Source organism: Sturnira hondurensis, unplaced genomic scaffold (genome assembly GCF_014824575.4).
Source record: "Sturnira hondurensis isolate 20B ecotype Veracruz unplaced genomic scaffold, ASM1482457v3 Scaffold0013931, whole genome shotgun sequence".
Classification (NCBI taxonomy): Eukaryota; Metazoa; Chordata; class Mammalia; order Chiroptera; family Phyllostomidae; genus Sturnira; species Sturnira hondurensis.
In genome coordinates, this window is record NW_028086562.1 from 582,702 (window position 1) to 600,089 (window position 17,388).

At 51.5% G+C, this 17,388-nt stretch overlaps 1 pseudogene; it reads left to right on the forward strand.

The window, feature by feature from the left end:
- The first annotated feature begins 5,494 nt into the window (after positions 1-5,494).
- LOC118998110 (ELAV-like protein 1) lies at positions 5,495-16,776 on the forward strand (annotated as a pseudogene).
- The last annotated feature ends 612 nt before the right edge of the window (positions 16,777-17,388 follow it).

Here is a 17,388-nt window from a genome sequence, read left to right on the forward strand (position 1 = left end):
GGTCCAAGACCAAGGTCCAGCAGGGAGGGTTCTGGTGAGCACCCTCTCTCTGGCTTGCCCGTGGCCTTCTCTGAGCAGGCAGGGGGGGGAGTCTGAGCCCCAGAATCTCTTCTCTTCCTGACAAGGACACTGAACCCACCGGATCAGGGCGCCCCCTTTCTGGCCTCGTGTAACCTTCATTACCTCTTAAAAGCCCTGTCTCCAAATACAGCCACACTGGGGACTCAACATACGAATGGGGGGCAGGGGCACAGCTCAGCCCCTAGTACACGCCCTCCTCTCACGTGTGGGTGGATTCCATCTCGTCTCCCTGAGTGAGCGGTGATGCAAGAGGAGACTGTCCCACGGCTGAGACAAGAGCTCAGTCCAGACCAGAAGGAGAACGGATCCGGAATTCACGGGCTTACAACTGCGGATGGAGGCCAGGCTTGGCAGGCTTTCTGGACTTGGGGTCTCAATAGAAACTGCCTCCAAAAAGCCCCCACGCCTGTTCTCGGTCCACGAACACCCCTGGATACAGTTGGAACCCCGGTGAACCTCCAGCTGCTATTCTGAGGCATTTTCCTTCGACGACTCATAGGAGGAGGACTGCGGAAACACTGAATTTCTGAGTCTGAAACCACAGGACTCTTTCAGTCTCCGCACGGTGGCGGTGAGGTCAGAGGATCTGCCACCACAGATTTCAAAGTTCCCTGTGGTTTCGCAGAATAGCCACCTATTAAGTTTGCCTTCGGCCTGACCCACGTGACTGCCACTTAGCAAGGGGAAGCTGTCATCCATCACGTGCCTTTATAAAGAACCTCTTCAAACTCGGGGAACTGTTTTCACAATTGCGGAGTTCAGCTCAGTTTCCAGAGCACCAGACAAGACGCACAAACAGAGTAAAATTGCAATTGTCCAGGATCAGGCCAGAAGTTGCTTCCGTGTCAGTTTTTTTTTTTCCTTAAAAAGGACATCAATCAAAATGAAATAAGCCCAAATTCAAGATCTACTTGTAAAACAATACAAGCAAACTGGGCCATTCATTCAACTCTCCCCCAGGCCCCCCACCTCCGTTCCCGCTCTCGCCCAGGCCCCACAAAGGCGAGGGCAGGCCTCCCCCACCCAACATGCCATTCCAGACTCCTATCATCTCGCTGCTTCCCCACCCTTGGCATGAGCTTCGTGTCTTTTTACCTCATGGCCTCAAGATGACTGCTCCAGCTCCAGCCTCCTGTCTGCATTCCAGGCAGGGAGATGAAGACAGAGGGGAGGAAGATAAGCTGGGACTACATCACAAAAGCGGAGACTTCCCAGAAGTCCCTGGTGGACTTCCCACACAGTGCAGAACCGTGTGCCCTGGCCACCCCTAGCTGCAAAGGCCTCAGGAAAGGTGGGTATTTTTGTAGCACATGGGGCTGCCTTAGATAAAACTGGGCTTCTGGTCAACCGGAGAAAGGGGAGAGTGGTTATCAGGCAGGCAAGTGGCAATGTCTGCCACATACAAGGGCCCAAAGCAGTGACTTCTAGGGGTGGCTGGTCTTAGGGACCGTGGGTCACCAAAGAGATAGCATGGATAAGGCCCGGCCATCACGCCTTGGGCTGTGTCCACACTGGCCACTCCTGGGAGCTCAAGGTTCTGATGAACGTGGAACCTGGGTGAGGGCTGAGACCATCAGGGAGCCCCCCGCTGGAAGCAGCTGCAGAAGAGACAGGCACACAGATCGAGGCACAAGACTTCCAAGCTGTTCTAGAAGGCAACACGAGAAAATGGGAACTTCTGCTGCTGACGAGGCTGCCCAGTGGCTGCCGGTCCCCAGTTCCATGAGCCGTTTCGACAGCAAGAGACTCCGCCTGTTCTCAAGCTCCGTCACATGCGCCTCACATGTTGTGCCTGTGTTGCCAGAGCACACGTGAGTGGCCCCGACTTTCCAGGTCAAGGGCGGGGGCGGCTTTCCGGTAGAGGGTCAGGCAAAAACATAGCTAATGTGGCTCTGCGGGGTTCGCAACCCTGGCATTTGCTGATTGTGGCTGATTCGGGTTGTTTAGGGGGGAGGGTGATGGAAATTCCTGAAATGGGGGGAGTGGGTGTCAGAAACTAAAGCCCTACCCCCATTCCCAACCTTCCCCTTGCAGCTGGTGGGTTTCCACAGCAACCCCAAAACCTCCACTTAGATACAAATATTTATTCCAACTGTATCACGTGCAAGGTGAGATCTACTTAATTTGCTTTACATTAACTACATCAGGAAAAGTATGATTTACCCACAAATTTTAAAGTGATATATTTTTGTGAGAAACTTTGATTCAAAGTTAAGGATGTGTTCTGGCATTAAAAATAAACCTGGTTCTAGGAACCATTTGGAGTCTTTGCAGAAATTTAATAATTTTTGTACTGGAAGTTTTTTATATACAGATCAAGCTCTCATTTTGCTCCTCCATGACAAGTGAAAGAAGGTTCCAGACTGCAGACTGTAAGGGCTGCTCAGCAGAATCTCGCGTGGGTGTGGAGGGCCGGTATTCCTGACCAGAGGCAGCATACGGCAGCACCGTTGTCATTGATTGATTGTCATCAACCTTCTACTACGGGACACAGTTTGTGTTGATCCAATGAAAGCGACCAGGAAATCTGAGGGCACTCGTGTTGAATTTGGACCATTCTATTCTCTTTTACAGCATTTGTTGTAATCACCAGTGTGGCTTGGGCTTCCCTGGCTGTGCCTGCTAAAGTGGCTGTGATGTCACACTGCGTGTCAGCTGCCCCAGGGGTCGGTCTGCTGCAGTTCCAGCTGGAGGGCCCTGGTGTCGGCACCGAGAGCCACTCAAAGGCAATAGAACCAGTCCACGCTGAAGGTCAAGAGAAGTTTAATATTCCTTCCACTTTTAAAAAAAGAAAAGAAGGGAAGGAAAGAAAAGGAAAAGGGAAATGCAAGCACTTTTCTGCCTATAATGACAGGAACCCTGTGGTCCACAGTGACGAACTTCATTCCCTCCGGGTTCTTCTCTGCGAAGGCCTCAGGTCTCCGCACAAGGGAGCATCCTCTGCAGTTGCCTGACTCTTCCCCGGCCTAGTGCCCCTGCTGATGCCGTGGGCACAGAGCGCCGGCATTTCTGTGACCAGAGAGAATCATTCCTCCACGCTGTCCGGGGCCAAGATGAGCTGAGCCTGCCGCCCCGGAGAGCCGAGAGGGTGGCAACTGTGGGAATGAGCGTTCGGGGTTGCAGGGCACAGACGAGCACGGGGGAGCCTGGGTGTCCTCTGAGACATCCGGGCCAGTGACTCCAAAGCCCGCCCTCGGGATGTGGCAGATTGAGAAACTGAACGCAAGTGCCCCAATCTGATTACCTTCCTGCTGGCCTTTCGTGGCACTGTTGGCGGAGTGAGGTTTTAGAAAATGAGCTCCTTCGTGCTCAGGTTTTAGACGTACTTTTTCTCTGGGAGGCCTGGGAGCTGTCGGCGTTCTCAGGATCAAGGATGCTGCCTGGGCCTCCCTTTCTCTGCATGAAGGAGACACGGGTCCACACCAGGGGCTGGGGGCCCTGACCGTTGTCCCCTGCTCAGGGCACCTGGCTTGCCTTTTACAGAATTGCCTCTTGCTCTCTGGGGCCAGCCCGAGCCTCCTTCAGAGGCACAGAAGATGGCAGAGTGACCTGCTCTCCAGAACTCACCGTTTCCACTTCCAACACCAGGGCCCCCACCACACATCCGTTCCGAGGGTCCCTGAGACCCTTCCCAGGAAGCCCCTTTTGCTAAAACTGGCCTCGAACTGACGCCTCTCAGGGACCCGACGGGAGCTCGCTGGTCTCTGCTCCGCTCCAGCTGCCCAGGCAGAACCTTGTTATGTCTCAAAGCTCATGTGGGTCTGTCAGACAGAGACCAGAGGTTCTCAAACTGCATGGAACGAATTAAGTCTCACTATCCCTGTGAACTGTGAGTAATTCACTTTAACCTGTGTGAGCTGGCCTCGCTCTTACAAACTAGGCTTAAAAAGGAAGGAAGAAAAGAAAACCTATGACCTCGGAACTCTAAGATGTGTACAAGTTATCAAGTTTTTTAAAATGACATTTGGTGCCCCGCCCGGATAGCTCGGTTGGACGGCACGTTCACCAGCACACCAAACGGTCATGGGTTAGCTCCCCCGGTCAGGGCACGTGCCTAGGCAACCGCGATGTTTCTCTCTCACATCAGTGCCTCTCTTTCTCTCCCTCCCCCACAACAATTCCACTCTCTCTAAAATCAATAGACGTATCCTCAGGGGAGAGGGTTAAAAAAACTGCTTGGGAGACAAGGTCTCAGACATAAGTACATACTTAGTAAAAGGCACCCCCCCCAAAGCGAACTGTAAACGATTTAATTGAGACGTAAACTTGTTTTGGGCATTGGGTGGTCAAGAGTGAAGACGGCAGGGTGGGACCAGAGCCAACCCAAACAGAAGGCGGAGGATGGCAAGGGGCCGGCAGTTTTGTTCTCGAATGTTCCTTCAAGGCCAAACTTCTTGGAAAGGGATTTATTTATTTCCCTCTCCCCTAGCACCGCATGTGGGTCATTTCGGGATCTCAGCTGGTGGCCGTGGCTTTTGAGGATTTTGAGCCAAGGCCTTTTGTTTAAAAAAAAAAAGAACAACGTTATTAAAAAGTTTGTTGTTGTTTAAGGAGGAGGAGGGAAATAGTTCATGTGGAAAAAATAAATTATCAGCATTCCTACCCTGTGCGAAGTCAGTAAAATCTGACAAAATGTGAACTTGTTGAGGAAACAAGGCCAAGAGGAAAAACACTGCGTACCATTTAACACAGATAAAAGCTACTTCCAGTGCCTTGTATCTCAGGGTGAGAGGGAAAGGAAGTCCGGGAGAGTCGGGGAGTCAGCCAACAGGGAGTCAGCCAACAGCTAGGCTGACGAGAAGGGGCCCCCAAGGGGAGAGAGAGGGAGGGGCTGCGCAGAGAGAATATTCTACGTGCCAAGTGCCAACAGGCCCCTCCCCTCTCCAGAGGATGGGGCCTGGGGGGGTGAAAGTTCCAAGCTTCGAGTCATGGCTTGGTCTTTCTGGTCACCAGGAGTCCCCTCGTTAGGACAAAAGCTGTTCCCATCACCCAGGAAGTCACAAGAAATGTAGGGGTTCTGTGTTGGGAACCAAGGTCAAAGACTAAATATGAGAAGCCAGACAGAGACCCCTACATGTACGTATATCTTACGATTTCACACAGGGGCCTGGTCGCTGAAGGACGGAACAGCGCCCACGGACCCCAAAGAAGTCTTTCCCTGCAGTTTGGAACAGAAGGTCAAGGGCAAGCACTGCGGCGGAAGGATTCACGTGCCCCTGGGTTCTGTTGGAGCCCCTGGCCCTCCTTCAGGGAGCTGTGTGAGGCTTTGCTCTGCCTTTGAGTCCCTCCCTGCAAAAAAGGCCGGGTGTGAGTCACTGCCGCAGACCAGCGAGGCCTGGCCGTCTGCAGCACTAGAGGCAGAGGAAGCCTAAAAAGGAAGAAACCCAGGGCAGCCAAGGCTCCGGAGAGTGGAATGGCGAGCCGCAGCCCTGACCCCGAGCTGCAGACGCCTCCTGAAAAAGGTCATCGAGTGAGGCAGGTCCTCTCTCCCTTCCGGAGCTCCAGACCAGTGAGCGACAGGCCTCGGAAGCAGTCAGAACGATTTCCTTAAAAGACTGAATTCTGAGTAACCCTTGAAAATATCTACAGACAGCCCACAAAGCAAATCTGGCTGGACATTCTCCTTGCCAAGCCGGGCAGCCTGGCCGCCCCCGACAGGGGGTGTCTCCTTTCTGGGGGACTCTCCGCCGGAAAAGAAAGTGTGTGAGAAGGAAAAGAAGGCAGTCTCCCCTCCACAACAGGGGCAGCTGCTCTGAGCGGCCACATTTCAGCTCAGTGTTTACCTTTTTATTTCACAATCTCACAGGAAATGAGGGTCAAGGATTTTCAATCCCCTCTTTCCCTCTGAGTAAAGGAGACCAGTTGCTCAAATAAAAGGCAACAGGTAGGAAATTAGCACTTAGTCAAAGACTCGAGGTCACAATTTTGGATTTCCACAAAATTCTCCAGCAGTTGCATGAAGCCGGGCGAGTGGGGCTGAGCACTTCAACCATCTTTCTGTTTGATCTACCGAACGTCACCGGTGGTCACCACGACAAGCTGGGCGGAGATTAGGTTTCTTACTGACCGGAGGCAGGGGGGCCCTGGCGCACCTGTGAGGATGGGGAAGGTGGCCTTAGGGCTTCACAACACTCTCCTGGTCCCCTCTCAGGTTCAAGATCAGACCACTAGCCAGCTTCTAGAGGGCAGTGCTGGCCCACAGAGCCGTGCACAGAACGGCCCGGCCAGAGGGGGAATCAGAGACGGGAAACGAGAGGAGCTGAGCCCAGCCGACCCTCCCCGGGTTCAGGTCGTGGAGTCTCGGATGCCTGGTGCGGTACGCCTACCGTTTTAATTGCCTTGGAAAACAGAAGAGATGATTCCAAAACACTAAAAGTTTATGATGCAGTTTTCCACGTGATGGTCATCACTAGATAAAACCGATGGCTTTTAATCCTTACACAAATTTCTGTATGAAAAGCGTAGACCCTGAATTTGGAATGCTGGGGTCCACATCCGGCCTCTCACTCAACGGCTCTGTTCCCCGGGGTGAACTGCCTAGCCCGTCGGTGCCTTGACTTCAACGTCGATAACATGAGGTAACAAGAGCACGTGATCTGCTGGGTTTCGCGAGGCCATGGGGGGTTCACACGCGCAAAGTACCGCCAGTTCCTGGGGCCCGGTGAGCACGCATCCCCACACAGCGAGAACATCTTAAGTTTCGTATCTCAAGAAGAATGTGACTGTGTGTGTGTGTGTTTTTTTTTTTAAAAAACAACCTAAAATGGACAAATTCAGAGAGCAAAAATGTACGCTTTCGAATTCCAAATAATTCCTACGAACACTGACGTTCAACCTGCCTTTTCGGATGACAAAGGGGAGTTCGCGCTTGCCCTGCTAGTGACGGCGATTGTATTTGTAATACTCTCTTCGGTGTAAATGATAAAAACTGAATTCAAACCAGCTTAAGCTCAAGAAGCAGTCGGGCGGGTCCAGGTGAGCACCTTGAAGGAAAGGCAAGGGTAGAGTCTGCATCAGGAGGCAGATGACCGCCACCACAGCTCTCCGCGCCCTGGAACGTCCCCTCCCTCCCACCCACTGGGGCAGCACAACAGGCGTTGGACCTTGGAGTTCATGCCGCTCAAACGCCCCCCTACCCCCACCATCTAATTATTCCCGGAGCACAGAGAAAATGGACTTTCTCTCTCTCAGATCCAGCTTGAAAAATGCTGAGAAGCATGGCTGGTGTCCTTCGGGTCACCCAGACCCCACACCAGGTCCCTGCGGGAGAGGGCAGCGGGCAGAGAGGAGTCTGGTCAGCAGGACAGCCGGGAAGGGCACCCACCCGGCATTCACTGCTGTCCTTGGAAACCAGGCCCCGCTCCGTGTGCTTCATGAAATGGACTGCCTGTGAACTTGAGGGGCTTCACGGAGTGACTTTGGAGTCACGGTGCAGAGCACGTGTATGAAGCTGTCATGATGGCCCATCTGCGGACCATCTGCCAGGAGGCCCATCCCACAGCCAGGCGGTGCGTCCTGCCCACCAGGCCCCGGGCAGACGCTGGGCACAAACCGACCAAGTCATACCCTCCTGGGACTGACTGGCAAGAGTCAGGGACACGCTGAGGAGGCAGCCACCCTCCCGGTCCTCAAACATGACTTCGTTACTGAGCCGGGAATTAATGAGAACAAGAGGGTCCCAGCAGATTGCATGTTTGTAGAATGTCCACCCTCTAAATCAGTTATAAAGTTGAGCTAAATATTTTTTTTTAGTGTAGTTTTTACTCTGACGTCCTCACACTTTCAAGTTCATTTCCAGTCCCTCAGGTCCACCTGGGAGTTCTAAGAACGAGCTTTTTTATACATTTCGCTCCACGTCGTACAGAACGGCTTGTTTTCACGGGCCCTGCACTGACACGGGCCCGCCTCCAGGTCTCTGGGGAAGCGTGCGAGGCATTTTCCAGAATAAACAGGCCCTGAAAGGCTGGCCTGACCTGACCACTGCCCACAGCTCCGCGTCTCCCCGCTCCGACCTTCTGTAAACACTGTAACACAACCAGTTCCCTCAGGGATTAGAATTCGCATTTTTTCTTTCAGTCAACTCTGAAACGACCACAGAAAAGACACCTTTTCTCTTGCTGGGCACACTTGAGCGATGTTGACCATTTCGACCTGCTATTTTTAGGGCTCTGAACAAAAGAATTTCACATTCCAAGACGCTCAGGCAAGAAGGGGCACTGAGAAGAAAGCCAAGGAATCGGGCGGTCGGGCTGCCTTCCTGGGGCCAGGGGAACGGCCAGGGCTCAGAAACAGGCCGTGGGACAGAAATGTTTCTAGCCACGGGTGGGGCCGGCTGCACTGGAGACAGCATACACCCTGAAAATGAAACCGAAGCAAAACGAGGACTCAAGGATGGCATGCACATTGGGTGTATTTAAACTGCTTAATTTGTCACTGAAACACCTACCAGAGGTTGTCACCTGAGCTCACAAAGGGGTTTCAAGACCTTCCGTTCGTCCCCTTTCTGTCCACACACCTGGAGGGAGGAGTCCTTAACTGGACTGTGAGGGGGAAGGAACACCCGGGGCAGCGTTTTGAGACCGGCAGTGAGTTCTGTTTGTTGCAAGAGGCAGGAATGCGAACCCGCCTTTGCCTTCCCCGGTCCCCCGCTGGTGGACACACGCCGAGCCTCCAGTTACACAAACAGAAAGCCCTCGGGTAAATGGTGTCAGGAAGGCGGTGTGGCGGGGACTCTGGGGAGCTGGAGGGCGTGCGTGTGTCCCCAGAGACAGTCCTGCTTGCCTCCAGACCATCGGTGCCAGCGCACCGTTACTGGGGTCCCTTCCACTCTTTAAAGAGAAACCAGAAATCTCCGAGTTTTTAATGCCGAAAACTAAAATGCAAACTAATGTAAAAGGCCATGAACCAACTTTGAAAGAGCATCGAGAGAACCACCCAAGCCCCGATCTTCCTGTGATGACTTCGTAAGGCCTCTTCTCCGAAATTCCAAACGTGGCGTTTCTCCAGAGGGTGCTCTGGCGCCCCGCCAGTGGCCACCTGATCATCCCGCACAGGGCTGGCCGTGGAATCCGCAGGGGCACCAGAGGACGCCTGCGGTACAATCTGAGATAGGTTTGGCCCCCGTCCTGGTTCCTGGCACACAGGCCCTAAGATCTGTGGAATTCCCTGAGGATTCAGAGCTGCTATTCACAAGGAGCCCCTGGAGAGCCTGCCTGCGTTTATGCTCATGACGGGACTTGGGGTGGGGCCCTCGACCACCTCTGGGGAGCCGGCTGGTCACCAGAATGACCAACGGTTCAAGGGTTGGGACTGGCCCCACTCACCAGCCCCCAGCAAAGTAACGGGGCTGAAGCCTAAACTCTGCAAAGACTCTTAAACGGCTAGGTGTGATGAGGAATTCACAGCGGGGAATTCACAGCGGGGCTGGGAGAGTGCTCCGCCAGAGAGGGAGGGGAGGCCGCGCAAGCCCCAGCCCCTGCAGACCCGCTCTGTGCCCCTTCCGTTCGCCTGTCCTGAGTTGAATCCCGTCTAATAAACCGGTCAACATAACAAAAGGGTCTTGCTGAATTCTGTGAGCCACTCCTGCAGATGAGCAAACCTTCAGAGAAGGTTATGGGAGCCCCCGATGTATGGCCCATGCGTCAGAAGTGCAGGTGGCCCCAGACTCACGCTGGGCATCTGGTTGGGGGGCACCCCGGGCTCATCGGCCGTGGGGTCCACGCGCACTCTGGGCAGTGTGTCTGAGTTGAACTGAATTACTAGAAACCCGGCTGGTGCGGGAGAATCAGAAAGTCAGTGGTTGGTGCTGGAGACTCTCCGGCACATCGGACCTCACGGCTCGGGCCTTGGGCATCTAGTTTTAAGTTCCGTGGTGCCATCTTCTGCTGTCCCAAAGCTTTCGGCAAAGCGCCACTGGCAGTAATAGTCCGGTCTCCGCTCAGGCTGCGAGGAATTGAAGGAAGGGGCTGGAAGGTGACAGAGGCCCCTGCAGGCTCCAGCAGGCAAGGTCGGGGGTCACAGCGTGATGGCCGCTGGCTCACGCGGCTTTGTAGACTAGTGTCTGCTTGTTTGGCATGTGACCCAGTGTTCAGCGCGTGCTGTCCTGTGCTGTCACACTTTCTTCAAGGCCGAATTGCAGTCCTACCTGTGTGACTGGGGAAGGTTCTGTTTGTTACCTGTTGGCCTCAAGGCCACTTGTACCCCTGACAAAACTCCAGCTGCACACACACCTTCTTCCAGTGATTCAGAAGAGGCTTGGCAGGTATAATCGAGGCACCAAATTACCTGACCTTAAAATAGGAAAAACTTCCAGGTGGGCCTGACGGAATCCTATGAGCCCCTCAAGTGCAGAGAATTCTCTAACTGGTCACAGAAAAAAAAATGTCAGAGGGGGATTCAGCGCATCACTGCAGGCGTGAAGTAGATGGCCCCCAACGCAAAGGTCATGGGAAGCTTCCAGGTGCTGAGAAAAGGAGACCCCAGTCCTCCACCCCCAGGAGCTGAACTTTGTCAATAAGAATGGGTTTCGAAGCAGAGTTTCCCACCAAGCCACCACGCAAGACCTCAAGCCAGTCCACTTCTTGGTTCAGCCTTATGAGGTCTTGAGCTAATCTGCTACGTAGCAACAGAAAACAGATGCTGCCTCCACCCGAACTGTTTTCCAGGGCACTTATGCCCACAGTGGATGTGCACAGTTTCCTTTTAGGACGTGAGATGCTATTGCATGTACTATTTTATCATCAGCAAAGTAAAGATTCCGTTTGCCAAATTCCACCAAAACCAGGCAGAAACAATTTGGTGAGATTCTCACAGGAGTAACATTGAATACCTAGACCAGTAGGTAGAGAGAACTGACATAGAGCAGTGAGTCCGGGAACCATAAATGCTGTATGATACAATTTACATGTAACATAGTATCATAAAACTTACATGTTTTTACTCTCACGGAAACAGAAAATGGTGGTTGCCAGGAGCTGGGGTTGGGGACAACGGGGAGATGCCGGTCAAAGGTTCAAACTCTCAGTTATGAGAGAAATAATCATATGCCCTGCACCGGGATACTATGTAACAACACTGTACTACATACTTGAAAGCTGCTAAGACAGTCAATCCTGGATGTTCTCACCACAGAAAGGAAATGGTAATTATGGGGCGTGACCGAGTCGGTAGCTGTCCCTACGGTGGCAACCATGTTGCCATCTGTGTGTCCAACCAACCCTTTATGCCGAAGGGATACAATGTTGTACATCAGTCACCTCACAGCAAAGTTGGGGGAGAAAAAGGAAAGTTTTACTTTCCAAAGCATGGTGTCACTCTCCATTTATTTAGATCTTTAATCTGTTAGGCAAATTTTATTAAGTTCTCTAGAAAAAAGTCTTGCTTGTCTTTTGTGTGTTTATTCCTGAGCACTGTTGCAAAATAATATCATTTTTATTACCCACTTCTCGTTGGTTGGTGCAGCAGCATCGGATAAGTGTCACTGATCTTCACATTTTGATTTTGCAGCAACTTTTGTAAAAACCCTTTATTAACCTACCTGTCTACTTCTTGGGGTACTTATTCTAAGAAGCCTGTTAAAGTGCTTCTCTGAATGGTTTCTGTTTTACTTTTTTTCTTTCCAGTTCTGGAACTTCCTTTCCTTATTTTGCTGCCCTACCTTGTTGACACCATATGGAAGAGAAAGAGTGAGATTGTGGCTTTGAGTTGTTCCTCTTTTTTTCTAATTTATTGGATTTTTAAGGGCAATGTTTTTAATATCTTGTTAAGTTTAAACATTTGGTATGTATGTGTTTGTTTTTAAAATAAATTGTGTTTATTATGTTAAGGGTATTCTCGTCTAATCATAGTTTGCTAAGATTTTTTAATGGAAAAAAATGAATGTTAAATTTTATCATTTTCTTTTCTGCATTGCCTGAGGCAGTAACATAGTTTTTCACCTTTAATTAATTGATTTTTCCAGAATAAAACCTTTTTTTTTTTCTGTACATCCCTTGATTCTGTTTTCAGATATCCCCTTAGGATTTTTCCATCTATATTCATGAGTGAAATTGGCCAGGAATGTTCCTGTCTTGGACCTCGCTCGTCTGGTTTTGGTATCATGATCGTCCAGGTTGATGTGAGATTCCGGGAATCCGCCAGAGAGGGTTTCCGTCATCTCCACTACTTGGAAGAGTGTGTGCAATGCCAGGGTCATCTGTTCCTTGAATGTTGAGGAAATCTTATCTGGAGGATCATCTGGGCTTGACTGTTTCCTCAAAGCAGACTTTATCCAGTGTTTTCATTTCTTTAATGGGTTTAGAAGCAGTCAGGTTTATTTCTTCCCGAGTCACAGTGGATAAGTTATAGTTTTCTAGGAAGTTATCAAGTTGTAGTCTTAAAGGTGTTTGTAATATCCTCTTATCATGGGAAGCTCTATTTCATCTGTGCCCCTGATTCTCGTCTCAATCAGTTTCCGTGGACGGGGAGGTAGGGTGGGGGAGTGGCGGGGGCGTTGATCTGTCCTTTGGTCTTTTCAAGGAACCAGTTTTTGTCTTATTTACTTTTTCCGGCATATCTTTGTTTTCTCTTTCATTAACCTGTTCTTATTTTGTGTCTTCCCTTCTTCCCGCTTTCTTTGCATTTATTCTGCAGTTCTTAACCTAACTCGCCACCCTGAATCCTGGGCCCACCAATGAACGTTTCTTCTTTTGCAACCTAAGTATCTGAAACCAAAGGCCTTACTCTAACTATTGCTATCGGTGGTCCGGAAGCTCATGTCCATCCACTTGCCTGACTCCATCCACTTGCCTGACTCCATCCCCCGTCTGGTCCCTGGCAGCCGTCCCAACACTGCCCCCTTTGCTGTGAAGCTCCGTGAGTTTTCCCCATCAAACCTGGGCTTCTTCAGCGTTCTGACTTCTCCAACAAAGTCACCATGGAGCAGACAAACAGCCTGGCAAATCCCACCCGCTCTGTGTTCCTAGCAACGCGTGGTGTCTCGTGTTCTCAAACTGTAGCCACTCCAGGGAGTACGCATGGTTTTTGTCTGTCCTTCCCGGGTGCCTGATGGTGCCAGGCATTTTTTCCACGTGTTTATTGTAATGCAAACGCTGTCTGCAAATCTGCGACTCGTCTCTTTATTCTCTTAAGAGTGTCTGGCCAAAAGTAAAACGTGTCAACTTTAACGAAGTCCAGTTTTCCACTTTTTTATGGATCATGCATGGTTGTTTGGTTTTTCTTTTCGTCTGGTTTAAAAATCTTTGCCTGTCCCAAGGTTTCAAAGACTTCCCCCCTATGTGTTTATCTGCAAGTTTCACATTACGGTGTGTGACCTATTTCGAGTTAATTTTGTACAGGGTGCACACCAAGATCCCTTTTCTCCATGCAGCTAGCCAATGCTTCCTGCACGATTTATGGAGAAGAACTTCTCCCCAAACTGAGCTGTCCTGTACGTACACGCAGATGAGTCTGCTTTCAGACCCGTCCGTATTGTCCCAGGGGCTCACACGGCCACCTCCACAGTCACACCACTCTGTCTTAATTACCGTAGATGGATGCCAAGTCCCGACATCAGATAATGTGAGTCTCCCAACCTCATTCTTCATTTCCAAAATCATTTGGTTTTTGGAGGCTCTTTGCATTTCCATCTAAATTTTAGGGTCAGTTCCTCTATTTCTCTAAAAAGCCCACTGGGATTTTAATTGGGATTGCATTGAATCTGCAAATCAATTTGGAGGTAATTGGCGTTTAAAAAAACATTGAGTCTTTGCTCCCAACAACATGGTCTATATACCTACGTATTTACATCTTTTAAAAGATGTTCTCCCACCCTGGCTGGTGCGGTGCGGTTGGCTGGAGCGTCATCCCATAACTGACAGGGTGGGGGTTTGACTCTCGGTGCCGGCACACGTGAGCCCTGGTCCAGACATGCACGATCCCCATTCTGGGCACAGACCCCCCAGTTCAGGCACGAACAACAGACAACCCATGGACGCTTCTCTCCCTCCCTTCCTCTCCCTCTAACAGCAATGAAGAAAAATGTCCTCGGTGAGGATAAAAACATTTTTTAAATTTCTCAGCAATATTTTGGAGTTTTCTGTGTACAGCTTTTATACATATTTTGTTAAGATGACCCTTGAGTACTTTTTGATGTTAGAAGCTACCATAAATGGTGTTTTTATTTGAAGTTGCAGCTGTTCCTTAAGAGTCTATAAAAATTCTGTCGATTTTTGTATCGCGACCTTGTTCCTGCGAACTTACTAAGTCATTTCTATCTGATCATATTTTTTGTGGATTCCTTAGATTTTTCTGTCGACAAGGTTGTGCTGTCTGTGATCAGAAGTCGTCTTCATCTTTCCTGTACGTCTACCTCTTGTGTCTTTCTCTGGCTTTACCACACAGACCTGGGACTTGCACCGCAGTGAGGACAGGAAAGCCCCCTGTGACTCCCTCCCCTCATCCCCAGCCTCAGGGGGCGAGCGTTGGGTGTTTCACGAGCAAGGAGACCAACGGCGCTGGGCTTTTTTGTAGATGTCCTTACCAGGCGAGGCAGATCCTTTCCAGTTCGCCAACAGTTTGTGAATGGGCGTTAAATTTTGTCAGAAGCTTGGTGTTTTTCCAAGGGGGCTCAGCTATGGAGATAACATAGAAAACATCCTTTGTGAGGCTGGCCTTCAGCTGCCATCCCGGGACTTAGGTTTCGGGACTGTCCCCGCCACACCCAAAACCCAGACTGGGGCTCACTGCGCCCAAGCTGTTGGTGCAGACGATGCCACTTAAGCTGAACTATGGATTCCTGGAGCCTGGAATTCGGGCGTGTGCCGAGCAGAGGCGGCCTGTGGGAGCTGCCCCAGCAAAACCCACGGGAGGCCCTGGGGGAGGAACCTCTGATGGGCTTCCCTGGGAGGCCGCCTCACTCGCCTGTTGTCCCAGCCTGCTGCACCCAGAGAGGACTTTCGGAAGCTCGCGTCCGGTCACCTCCAGGCAGCACCTCCTGGCTGATTTTGCCTTATGTCCTTCGCTGTAGTGGGTCTGAGCCGTGAGGATGACTGAGCCGTGAAGATAATTGAGCCATGAAGATAACTGAGCCCTGAGGATGGCTGAGCCGTGAGGATGACTGAGCCGTGAGGATGACTGAGCCGCAAGGATGACTGAGCCGCAAGGATGGCTGAGCCGTGAGGATGACTGTCTGCCAGGCCCTGTGCGTCTCAGAGAACCCCTGAGTCTGGAGGGGGCTCCGGTTTTGCCAACCAAAGGGGCCACCACCCAGCTTTCCTCCTTTGTTTGGCGAGTTGCAGTAACTGCTTGTGGAAACCACACCAATCCTGAATTCCTGGCATGAACCTCGAGTGACACATTCCCTTCCCGTGTAGCGTTCTTTCTGGGTATATAGTTATTTATATGATGTATACTTATTATTATATGATTACATGCCATGCTACATTGTTACTTAACATAGTTTGTTAATATGTTAAGCATTTTTGCTGCTAGTTAATAAGGGATACTGAACTATCGTGTATCTATAGTAATTTTGAATGGGTGCACCCGCAGGGGTGGGAGGTGCCCGGGCCTGGGCTGGAGCCAGTCACATGGGCAGAGGAGGCGCTGTGCAGACCCCACTCCCCCCGCCTCTGTCACCGGAGTGGCTGCCACTGTCACCACCAATGCCAAGGCCGAGCAGAGCCATCAGCACCATGCTGCCTGCGCTCACCCTCCACCAGGGAGCCCCGGCCCGCCCACCAGATTTTTAAACAATAGGACGTCTAAGGGTCATGAAGAGCACGTGGCTGGAGGCTGCAGGAGCGACGACATCGCGAGAACGGGTTGAGTTGCTACCCACCGCCCTAGGAACACGAGCCAGGATGTCTGACCAGCAGCACCGGGGGAGGTGGAACCTGCAAGACGTATTCGGGGTAAAGTCGCAGGGCACGGCCTGGGGAACGGCTTTGCGAGCCCCGCATCTGCGAAGCTCAGAGAGAGCAGCGCGCTCGCTGAACCGCTGCCTGCGGCGCCTGTCTACCGTTCAGGTGTCACGTGCTCCCCGGAGCTCAGGGGTCACCAAGACCCCAACTTGTACGTCAGCGGGCTCCCCAGGAACATGGCCCAGAAGGATGTGGAGGACATTTTCTCTTGGTTCAGTTGAATCATCAACTCCCCGGTCCTTGTGGACCAGGCGACAGGTCTGTCTGGATGGGCTGCGTGTATCCAGTTTGACAAATGCTCGGAAGCAGAGAGGCCATTCCCAGTTTCAGTAGTCCCAAGCCCCCAGGTTCCTCCCAGCCCACTACAGTGCATTCTCGGCCAGTCGGAACAGAACAGAACAGAAACGTGGCCCGGCTCTCCCAGCTGCACCACTGGCCAGCCAGCGGGTTTGGAGGCCCCCTGCACCCCGGGGCAGAGACTCAGGTTCTGCCCTACCGGTGCAGACCACATGAGTGGGTTTTCGCATGTCAGCATCCCAGGCAACACGCCTTCAGGCTGGTGCATCTGCACCCACAGCCTTGGTCAAGATGCTGACGGGGCATCCTCTGGCAGGTGTCTGGCCCCTTTGTCTCAGCCACCAATGCCAAAGTGACGTGTGACTTCAGCACCAACAAGTGCCAAGGCCTTGGTTCCGTGGCCGTGACAAACTGGAGGAGCCATGATGGCCGCCTGCACGGCTGCCCAGGGTACAAAATAACACAGGTTTCCTTCCAAACCAGCAAGTCCCACGGATAACTCACTCCCACTTTTTTTTTTTTGCATGAATAGACAGTTCAGAGTGAAGAAGCCGAAACTTTTGTGTTAGGGCGCCACTGGTTTTACGCCAGCTTTCGCGAGTCTTAGTCTAAATGAGCAGTGAAAAGATTTTTATTCTCTGAGATGCAACCGATAAGTTCAAAGGCTTGAAATCCCACCATGTTAGACCAACTTTAAGTTTCTTAAGCGATTTCCTTTAAAATATATACTGAATAGGCATCTACGCAGCCCTTGCTGCCTCCCCAGGCCCCCGGGGTGTGTGAAACTGAAGCACACTTTAACTCCTGAGACGGCCTCACACCCAGTTCACTCGGTGCCTCCACCAACTGGGTGGAAAAAAAAGAAACGACCTTGTAGTTTTCATTTTTAACCTAAAGATATTAGCTGCTGAGTGTGCCTTTTCTCAACGGCTTCAACATTTTAAGCGATTTCTGCTCTGGTTGACACAAAATTGCTCCCCCAAGGAGGTCCCATTGCCACCTCCTCCTCACTCAGCTCGGCGCTCTGGCTCTGCCGAGTGGTCCTGGCATTGGCCTTGGGCTCATCTGTCTCGGGCTACCACCCGGGAGGGTAGTCACATGGCAGGCCAGA